At 34.1% G+C, this 10,787-nt stretch overlaps 1 long non-coding RNA gene across 1 annotated transcript; it reads left to right on the top strand.

Annotated features, from left to right (window-relative positions):
- Positions 1-1,164: 1,164 nt before the first annotated feature.
- Positions 1,165-4,674, top strand: LOC111089265. Its single transcript, XR_002613552.1, has 3 exons — positions 1,165-1,234; positions 2,845-3,001; positions 3,827-4,674. It is a non-coding gene; the product is annotated as an uncharacterized LOC111089265 (long non-coding RNA).
- The last annotated feature ends 6,113 nt before the right edge of the window (positions 4,675-10,787 follow it).

The following is a 10,787-nucleotide window of genomic DNA, read 5'->3' as shown; positions in this document are numbered from 1 at the left end:
GGTGTAGAGGAGACTTCTCGCGGTTCAATTTGCGAGTGATAAATAGCTTCTTTGGGCGGGTAGAAAAAGTCTTTATTATTCAAGTTATTCTATACGATTAATGAAATATTTTTGCTTGAAAGCTCCAGAAGCCGTGGCTGTGGGTTGGTATGATGAATTGCAATCCTTTTAATTTCAGCTGCAGTAGACATTACCAAACTATATAGATTAAAATCAATCATCAGCTAAGCATTGTGCAATCCGGTACAGATTATGGTAATATCACTACAGAGTAGATTTTGAAGCATACAATACCTTTTTATTACTACCCTTTTAGTGCTTTTTTGTCACTAGTAAATCTGTACAACAAACGGCAATCTTGCTCCAATGAATAATTCATAATTTTTTTTTATCCGTAGCTTCGTTTGCAGATATTTTTAAACCTCTTAAAGATGTTCATTTTCTTCTTTACGATTTCATTTCCTATAGTCTAAAAATGTTCATACACATTCACTTGTTATATCAAAACATATAAGTTTGAACTCAAAACTTTTTAACTCTTCCATAACCTGCTATATATTTCAAGTCATTATTTCTGCAGGGTTAGCTAATGTTTTATTGATTCTATTGCCTTATTGCTTTGTGTTTGGATCTAATACTGACGTTCTGCTAACAGGGTAACAAAGCAAGCATTGTTGGTTACTGTTTGGATCTGTCAATGACGTTCTGTTAACTCAGTAAAAAAGCAGGCTTTATTGGTTAGTGCTCGTGTCTATCACTGACACTATGTTAACCGGGTAACAAAGCAAGTTTTGCTTAATAGTATTTATCTCTATTTCTGACGTGTTGTTAATTTGGTAAAAATAGTAGGCCTTGGTGGTTAATTTTTGGATTTGTTATTCAATTAGTAATAAAGCAAGCCTTGATGGCTGTTAGATATAAACGACTATTTCCGTTTAAGCATAGCGCGAGTGTTAAGTTTAGACATTTTTAGAAGCGATAGTTTATGCAGTTTTGATTATGTAACTGCGTACGAATCATACGTTATGAAGTCCAATTGTTTTGAATTGGCGTTTGTTGTATTATTGAGTCATGGCACTAGAACCTTCTAAGTTTTCTCGTTGTTTTGATTAAGTATTATTACATCATAATATCTCGTAGTGTGTGGAACGTTGTAAGCTTCGATCAGGCTATAAATACGCCTTCAAAATGTAGTTCGAGATATAAGATACAGTTTGATGTAGACTAAGTGATTGTGAGTATAGCCATAAACGAACATTTGTATATAGGTCAGACTTGTTTTAATGTATTATTTTAAAACAAGTGGACTGTTTTCTCTTTGTTTATTGTTGAAATTTATCGCCAACAAGTCACAGACACTTACTGTTAAGAATCCGAAACATACATATAAAAAATCTGACATTGGTGAGCCAGCCAAAATCTAGAGTGGTAAACGGCAGTAGACATATACAACAGCGGGTAAAGTAGGCCTATATACGCGCATCTGTAGTGGCGGCAAAAATATTGTAGCGATTATAACCACGCTATACAACCATGTCAACTGACTTGGATAAGTGAATAGAGAGAGGAACAAGCGATTAGGTTTCAAAGATGATGATCTACAAGAGTTTATTAAACAACAACAAGACATAGAGAGAGAAGAGAGGAAGAAAGAGAATGGTAGGGACAAGAGGAAGAAGGGCAGAAAGAAGGAAATGACAGACTGGAAATAGAGAGAATAAAAGCACAATAAGAGAAAAAATAAAAGGAAAGAAATGGGAGACTGGAAATATAGACAATAAGAGCACAAATTGATATAATCAAGCTCACCCAACAGAAAGAAGGATCCAAGAATGACAATGGGATTTAAGCTGCCCAAATTTGATGAACAGAAAGATGACATGGATGCTTTCCTGGTGAGGTATGAAAGATTCGACCAAAGTCAGAATAGGGACATAGGCCTACAAGTGTATGTAGGCATGATGCCAGAAGACGTCATGGACTATGACAAGTTGAAATTGGCCTTGCTAAAATGCTATGAAGTTACCGAGGAAGATTTTCATTGGAAGTTCAGAGAAGTCAAACCTGATACTGAAGAAACTGTACTTCAGTTTGTGGCACGTCTGTGGTGATGATTCACAAAGTGAACTGACATGACCAAGTGTGAAGATAGTTTTGAAGAACTGACAGATCTACTAATACGTGGACAGTTCATGATCACCAGGAGAGAGCCCCAAAAACATGGACGAGATGATCAAGCTGGCAGAACAGTATATGGAAGCTCATATGGAGCTCCCTTCAAAGATGGTGCTAGCAAAAAAAAGAAAAAAAAGAGTTACTGTCACGATGGATGCTGCTGCTAGAAGAAACAGAATAGAAACAAATAATCAGATTCACCATAAGAAGGAAGTGCTCTCGCCATGATTAAACAGTAAATGATTGGTGATCAGCTCAGGGTAGCAAACGGATCAACAGTGCCAGTGGTGATCAGAGTATGTAACAAATACCAAGAGGTGCCAAAAAACCACAACATGCTAGTAGGTGACGGCTGTGTTGAGGACAAGAAAGTGGAAGTCCTACAGAACAGTGAGTGCAGGAGTGAAACAGTGACGACCAGTCTAGTATCTGATGACTAGATGACATGCAAGGTAAACCTGTGTGTGCTGATTGATGGGACAATGAGAAAGTTTCCCATAGCAAGAATATAGGTGGACATGTGTATGAAGGCGTCCATCTACGACATGGTGTTTGGCAATATGTTCAAAGAGAGAGATTATTTTACTTTGGTTGTGACTAAACGGATACATTCTATCTGTAATTTTAATCTATTCTCAACTTTTGATGGCTATCTTGGGGTTCATTTAGGTCAGAATGTTGGCCAATGTAACAAAAGTATTGGAGGTTATACTGAAGACTTTTGGAGAACATGTCTCGGATATCAAAGATAACCAAGCGGTCATTGTTTCTGGTGGACATTTTGAGGTCATTTTGGACAATCTACGTCTTCCCCGTGCATTGACAGGTACGTTAACTGGTATTACTAGAAAGCAAGCTATCTTACCTTGCACTAAACTTTCTGTTTTACAGAACACATTCAGGGCGTTATGTTCTCATGATTATTTCATGTGTTTAACTCAGCTGATGAAGCTTTCACAGCAGAAAAAATCAGATTAATGTAGAGTAGTTTTAAAATTAAACGTAAAGCCCTTTTTGTATTTTTGTCAGTTATATATATATATATAATACATTTTACTGTTGATCAAGAGCGGGATAAAACTGTTTAATATATCTTTCATGAGCTATTAAATAATGTTTGTTTCTTTTTCCATAATATAATAAATGCTATTTTTGTCTGCTCCACAATATGATAAAATACACAGTATTTTTGTATATTTAATGACACAATAAATGACACAAGTCTTCTGTTATACAATATAATAAACAATGTTTGTTGTCTGATTAACAGTACAGTAAACAATATTTGTTTTCTATTTCACAATATAGTAAATTATATTAATTGTTGTATTTCACGGTAAAGTAAATAATTATTATCTTTCCAAAAAGTACAATAAACAATATTTGTTCTCTAATTTCCAGTATATGAAGAAAAACCTCGTATGTTATACAGTAAAAAATAATATTTGTTGTCTATTGAACTGACATCTGAAACTGTCACTTTATTGGATATTATTCTTATTATTCTGAAATGTTTGAAAAGACTGACAGTGATGCACAGTTGTAAGTACGTGTAGGAGTAAAATAAAGAAGACAGAGTAACAGTAACAGTAAAATAATTGAAAACAGCATGTCGTCTCAAAGTAATTGAAATTAGTTTTATCTTATGCAGTGTATGGAGGAGTTTCTCAAGTGGAAAAATACATGGCTAGATTAGGTGATAATATTAAACGTATTACCTGAAGACATAAGAGAGGGGTTTGGAAGAGTACGAGATCTATTAGCAGGAAGATATTCTACAGTCTCAAGTCTACAATCTGCCTGATGTGTATTTAACTAGCTCAGTGCACGTTGCTAATGCCACCGTTTCCATCGTACGTACATTAATCTATCCTAGACTGTAGATTGAATCACAGTTAGCGAGATGTAACTCTAGTTCAGTCAGTAAATTAAATGACACAGTCTGGTAGGCATGTCTTGAACCAACCAAAGACAAAGTAAGTGAAAAGAAACATTCAAATAAACAGAAGCCTTTGTAACAATCGGTCAGAAGATAGGCTAATTTGTAAAACCGTAAAGTTTTCTTGTATTTTGATTAGTAACATTTTGAAATGATACAGTAGTAATAATGATAAACGTTGTTTGCTCCACAGTGAAATGGCACATTCTGTCTGTTTCAATATACATAATGCATGGTATTTGTTGTCTCTAACACAATACACTAAATGATGCTTGTTTGTCTGTTCCATAAGATAATAAATGACATACGTTGATTTTCCACAGTAAAATATGTATTTGTTGTTTATTTCGCAGATCGATAACAGTTATTTATTGTCTGTTCCAATACGTAATATGTGGTATTTGTGGTCTGTTTTACAAGATAATCAATGACATTTTTGGCCTATTTCATAATATCCCAAATTTACTTGTTGTCCGTTTCAAAATGCATTAAATTATATTTATTATCTGTTCTACAATAAAGTCTAACACGTCCTATGAACAAATATTTTTTCTTTACAGTTGGACTATGGTTAAGGGAAATCAAGAATTTATTCGATTGAGTTCGAATAAAAAAAATTTCTGAGCGAAGTGAATATTGAAAATTTAATAACCAATTCGTTTATAGTAAATAAAAACCAACAACAAAAGATTTGTGTTAGCCGGTTGGGACCTAAGTGAACTCTTTTATTAGCCTTCAATCGGTTCTGCGTTGTATTTCATGAGCGTTGTACACCCAGCTTATTTGGAAAGCGAAACGTTCTTTTTGTCATATTTATTTTGCATTTAACATACTTCGTTATTCATGTGAAATGTACAGTAAGAAAATGAGAAGAATGTGCAAATTATTTCTGATATATATCCCAACCATTGTATGACAAAAGTCTGTTTCCTCTTACAATTGGCGAACCACTGCACCAAATCTGGTAGGTAATCTTAGAGCACACCCAGGATGGGGCCATCGGAGGGTCGGCCTTCGGACCTGACTCTCGTCCTCTTCGCTCTGCGTTGGACGATATGTCAGCTAGTTGAATAATTAATCGTTGTTAGGGGTAACTGTTTACATGTGAATTGTTAGTTATGAAAGAACTAATTTTGGTTAAATCTTTAATTGTACAAACAACTTTCTTCCATCATAAATGTTTGCTAATTACTTCAAATTATGGAATACGCACGCGTCTGTTGAAAGGACCTGTTCAAGTAGGATTTGTTGGGAAAAGCATTATTTTAATAAAAGCATGCTTGCTAGTAAAAAGGTTGATAAATAACATTTCATACGATACTGAACCTAAGTAAAGCGTTTTGATATCGTTGTATTAATTAATTTTATTGCCCTTTGTATCTCGAGCATCAACTCTCATTTTGTAGATAAAAACAAAATATTTATTGCAATATTTCTATAGTTATCAGCGCATTTCTCTTGAGATTTGCTATGATTTAATTATATTACAAATGCAATACCCTAAACTTACCCCGCTGCTGTATATGGAGAGATGCTTGATTAGTTTTCTTCTCAGGAAAGAGGCGAGAAATGAGATCGTAACAAAGTCATGTCTTAGGCTTAGCGTTTTCACAAACTCTCGAGTCTGTAATATTAATTTATTATACTTGAAATGAGAGCACGCTTTGTTAGATTTTCAGCACAGCAAGAAAATTAAAAACAATACAAAACTCGCTTGGGTGTCGAAGGTATCTGTGCGCTGCAAGACAGGTTTTCATTTCGTTTATTGGTGACAAATTAATAATCCCAATCTGAACAACAGCAAAGTTACTGTAAGCTGTTACATCTTCCTAACTTTCAGGTACTGTCTGCACTGTGCTACAAAGGAAAATTTGTGTTTAATAATTCGTCATAATCTAAAGAGTAATATGTTGCAAAGTTTCCTAAATTATCAGAAGACGATAAAAATTCTGTACAAGTTATAAAGTTGCGGTCATGCAGATACTGCAATTAGGTCATTATAAAAAAAACTGGATTCGGAGCTTTGGTAAAAATAAAAACGAAACAAAGTGACTAAGCTCAAGTCTTGGATCAGACAGATGGACCGAATACATTGGCATGACTTTTAAGGTAAAAGCTTTGTTTGTTTGTTCGATTAAAGTTAAGCACAAAGCTACACAAAGGCCCATCACGGGTATTGAAAATCGGTTTATAGCATTGTAAGCCCGCAGACATACCGCTGTGCCACTGGAAATGGCAGGTGAAAGCTTTAGGATATACGTGATGATGGAGGTAGTTAGTTTAAAATAACTCTGATGACTGGTAAATAGTTAAGTGTAGACGGGATAACTGTAGAAAATATTAAAGAGTAGATGTGATGACTGTGGTAAATAGTAAATAGTAGATTTGATGACTGTAGTGTGTAAATAGTTAAAAGTAGAGGTGATGACTGTAGTAAATAGTTAAGAGTAGACGTGATGGCTGTGGTAAATAGTTAAGATTAAACGTGATGGCTGTGGTAAACAGTTAAGAGTAGACATGATGGATGTGTTAAGTAGTTAAGAGTAGACGTGATGACTTTGGTAAATGGATAAGAGTAGACGTGATGGCTGTGGTAAATAGATAAGAGTAGACGTGATGACTTTGGTAAATAGTTAAGTGTAGATATGATGACTGTGGTAAATAGATAAGAGTAGACAGGATAATTGTGGTAAATAGTTAAATTTAGATGTGATGACTATGTAACTAGTTAAGAGTAGACGTGATGGCTGTGTTAAATAGTTAAGAGTAGACGTGATAACTGTGCTAAATAGTTAAGAGTAGACGTGATGGCTGTGGTAAATAGTTAAGAGTAGACGTGATGACTTTGGTAAATAGTTAAGAGTAGACATGATGGCTGTGGTAAATAGATGAGAGTGGATGTGATGATGTTGTAAAGAGATGAGTATAGGAATGATAACTGTGGCGTATAATTTAGAATAGGCGGGATAAGTATTGTAAATAGTTAAGAGTAGACGTAATTGTCAGTGTAAATAGTTTAGAATAGACGTAATTTCCAATGTAAATAGTTTAGAATAGACGTAACTTCTAGTGTAAATACTTTAGAACAGACGTAACTTCCAGTGTAAATAGTTTAGAAAGACGTAACTTCCAGTGTAAAGAGTTTAGAATAGACGTAACTTCCAGTGTAACTAGTTTAGAATAGACGCGATAACTAAAATGAAGTATTTAGATTAGTGTAATAGGGATGAAGATGAAGGAGCGATGGGTGAAAAGAATGTGTTGGACAGGCACATTTACTAAGGATATAACTGGAAGATAAACCCTTAGTTCATAGTGATGAGTGCGAGATTTATGTGGTCATTGTTGTGAAAAATGCAAGTTCTAGCCATCCAGTCCAACTTGAATTCCAGAGAAAGAGAGAATCTATTGGGTAAGACGCTGCTCAGCCTTAATTTATCTAGGCCATGAAAGTCTTTAAGACATGTTCTAATATTTTTGAGACTTTTTCAGACTTAATAATTGTTTCGAGAAACGTATGAAAAACACAAACAAAAATAATAAAAAAATCCTTAATAATTAATCACGTAACAACAGATGTTAGACTTTGGATATTTCAAATCATTGTAGACTCCCGAGTTAATCTCCAATTCAGAGACACGCTAACGTTTAACGAAATTAACTTGATGGAAAACAAAACAAAACAATTTAAATAATTGTCAAGAATCAGATATCGTTGACACATTATTTGTATACCTTCAGACCGTAATTATCGATTTTTCATTAAGGTGTGGAAACTATAAAGAACCAACGTAAACTCTCATCATCACGTTCTCTGAATATCAGCCTCTGTAGGTAAACTAATTCAATAATCACAAAGAAGAGTATTCAAAATGCACACAACGCAGGACTTTATCAGCGGCCACATGGAACCGTGTCATCCATAAAATTGTTTGAGCATTATTCGGCAAAGTTTTCAACAAATATTTGACCAATTTCTCTTACGGCTTGTGCCAGTATAGAGCGATTAAAGTACCCAGTTCTTGCTGTCTCAAACTTGAATAACCACGATCTTTGTCGTTCCTTGTAAGGCAGATTGAAATATTTTTCGTCACAGTAATCATTGTAATTGAACGTTTAGGTAGTTTATACAACATGGTGTGTTCTATTGGAGAGTTTGTGATAAATAACTTTGTGTACGGTCAAAGTGTTTATATCAAATATTTCTTTGTTCAGTTGGAGTGTTCGAATTCAACAACGCAGTATTATGTTTTAGTGTCTGTAGTGAATAATTCTGTGTTCTGTTGGAGAGTTTGTAGTAAATAACGCTGTTTTCTGTTGTAATGTCTATAGAAATAACTGTGTCCTGTTGGAGTGTCTATGATAAATAATTTTAAGTTCTGTCTGAGTCTGTAGTAAATAACTCTGTGTCCTGTTAGAATGTCTGTAGTAAATGACTCCGTGTTCTGTAAAACATCTGCAATAAATAATTTCGTGTTCTATTGAGTATCTATAGTAAATAACGTTATATTATGTTAGAGAGTCTGTTGTGAATAACGCTGTGTTCTGTTCGAGAGTTTGTACTAAATAACTTTGAGTTCTGTTGGAATACCTGTGGTAAATAACACTGTTGTAATGTCTCTAGCAAATGAAACTGTGTTCAGTTGGGGAGTCTATAGTAAATAACACTGTGTTCAGTTGAAGAGGCTATATAAATAACGCTGTGTTCAGTTGGAAATGCTATATAAATAACGCTGTGTTCAGTTGGAAAGTCTATGGCAAATAACTGGGTTTTGTTGGAATGTTGTAGTAAATAACTGAGTTTTGTTGGAATGATGTAGTAAATAACGCTGTAGTTAGTTGGAAAATCTATAGTAAATAACGCTGTGTTCTGTTGAAGTGTCTGTAGTAATTAATAATATGTTTAATAGGGAGTGTTCTGGAAAGCAATGCTGTGTTCTATTGGAGTGTCTGTATTAAATAACTATGAATTCTGTTGAAGTGTCTCTTGTAAATAACTGTGTTCTGTTGAATGTATAATAAATAATGTCATGTTTTGTTGAATCTATAATAAATAACTTTGTGTTCTATTGAATCTATAAAAATCACGCTGTATTCTGTTCTATTATGATCAACTTTGTTTTCTAATGACTCTATAATAAATAACCCTGTGTTCTGTTGCATCTATAATAAATAACTTTGCTTTTGTTGAATATATAATAACTAACTCTGTGTTCTGTTGAATATATATAATAAATAACGTTGTGTTCTGTTGTAATATATAATAAATAACTTTGTGTTCTGTTGTAATATATATAATAGATAACGTTGTGTTCTGTTGTAATATATGTGTATACTCACTATAATGTAGTGTTCATCACTTGTTGCTATGATTTTAGTTTGGTTCTTTATCAGTACCAGTAGTTCACTCAACGCCTGTATGCTTGTTTCTTTTTCTATACCGACAATAGCTGAAGAAGGATTGATAAACAATCAATGATATTAGCTCATCGATTATATGGAACATCTTGGTCCAAAGGTGGCTAGTATATACTCTGTTGCAAAACTTTGTCAAAGTTTGCTAGTTAAATCTGACAGACCTATACCGTATATGTTTGACACATACAACTTGATGGTGTTCTTTACATATTACGGTCAAGGAAGTGTTAAATTTGTGTTGAGGTTCGTCAGAGGCGTTTTGCTTTTCAAGTGTTCAGGTTTGTTAGTGATATTCGATTTTCAAGTGACGAGATTTTTCAGTGACGTCGTGTTTTTAAAGTTTTTCAGGTTTGTCAGAGGCGTTTCGCTTTTCAACTGTTGAAGTTTGTTAGTGAAAATGAAATGAAATAAATTTTACCTAATTAAGTAAAAAGCTATATTAGTTGCTGCTCAAATGAATGTACAATCACAAAACTTCCCTTTTGATATAGAATATCACGGGACGAAGATAGAAAGTTTCTAATGGCTAATATGAATTGCGTCTAGTTTTTCTTCCTATCTTGGGTATCTGCTTGTATGTGTATGACAGGATTACAAATGTAATATTGAAATATATATAGGTTGAAGGGAAAATTATCTTTATTCTTTTATAACGAGAAAAAGTTAAATACCAAAATGTATTTTATTCTGATAACATTTTGAGGCTATTTAATCATTAATTTTTGCTTGAAGAATAATGTTAGAGTTTAATGAGATATACCCTAAATACAGACCATAATTTTTACTGAAGACGACGCTTCTTGTGAGTGAAAAATCGAGCTTTAATATTAGATCTTGCACCATTACGTGTTCTTCCTCAAAACCCTGTTCTTCAGAACGACAGGTCTTTTCTAAAATCTAGCTCCTCTGAGTGTACAATTAGTAGAAAGGGCAGTCCTATTATAGAATCTAGCTCCTCTGAGTGCACAATTAGTAGAAAGGGCAGTCCTATTATAGAATCTGGCTCCTCTGAGTGTACAATTAGTAGAAAGGGCAGTCCTATTATAGAATCTGGCTCCTCTGAGTGTACAATTAGTAGAAAGGGCAGTCCTATTATAGAATCTGGCTCCTCTGAGTGCACAATTAGTAGAAAGGTCAGTCCTATTATAGAATCTGGCTCCTCTGAGTGCACAATTAGTAGAAAGGGCAGTCCTATTATAGAATCTGGCTCCTCTGGGTGCACAATTAGTAGAGACACTAGATTTTTTGTAGAATC

This window comes from Limulus polyphemus, unplaced genomic scaffold, assembly GCF_000517525.1.
Source record: "Limulus polyphemus unplaced genomic scaffold, Limulus_polyphemus-2.1.2 Scaffold5720, whole genome shotgun sequence".
NCBI classification, from domain to species: domain Eukaryota; kingdom Metazoa; phylum Arthropoda; class Merostomata; order Xiphosura; family Limulidae; genus Limulus; species Limulus polyphemus.
The sequence above is the reverse complement of the archived record's forward strand: the minus strand, read 5'-3'. Positions and strand labels throughout refer to the sequence as shown.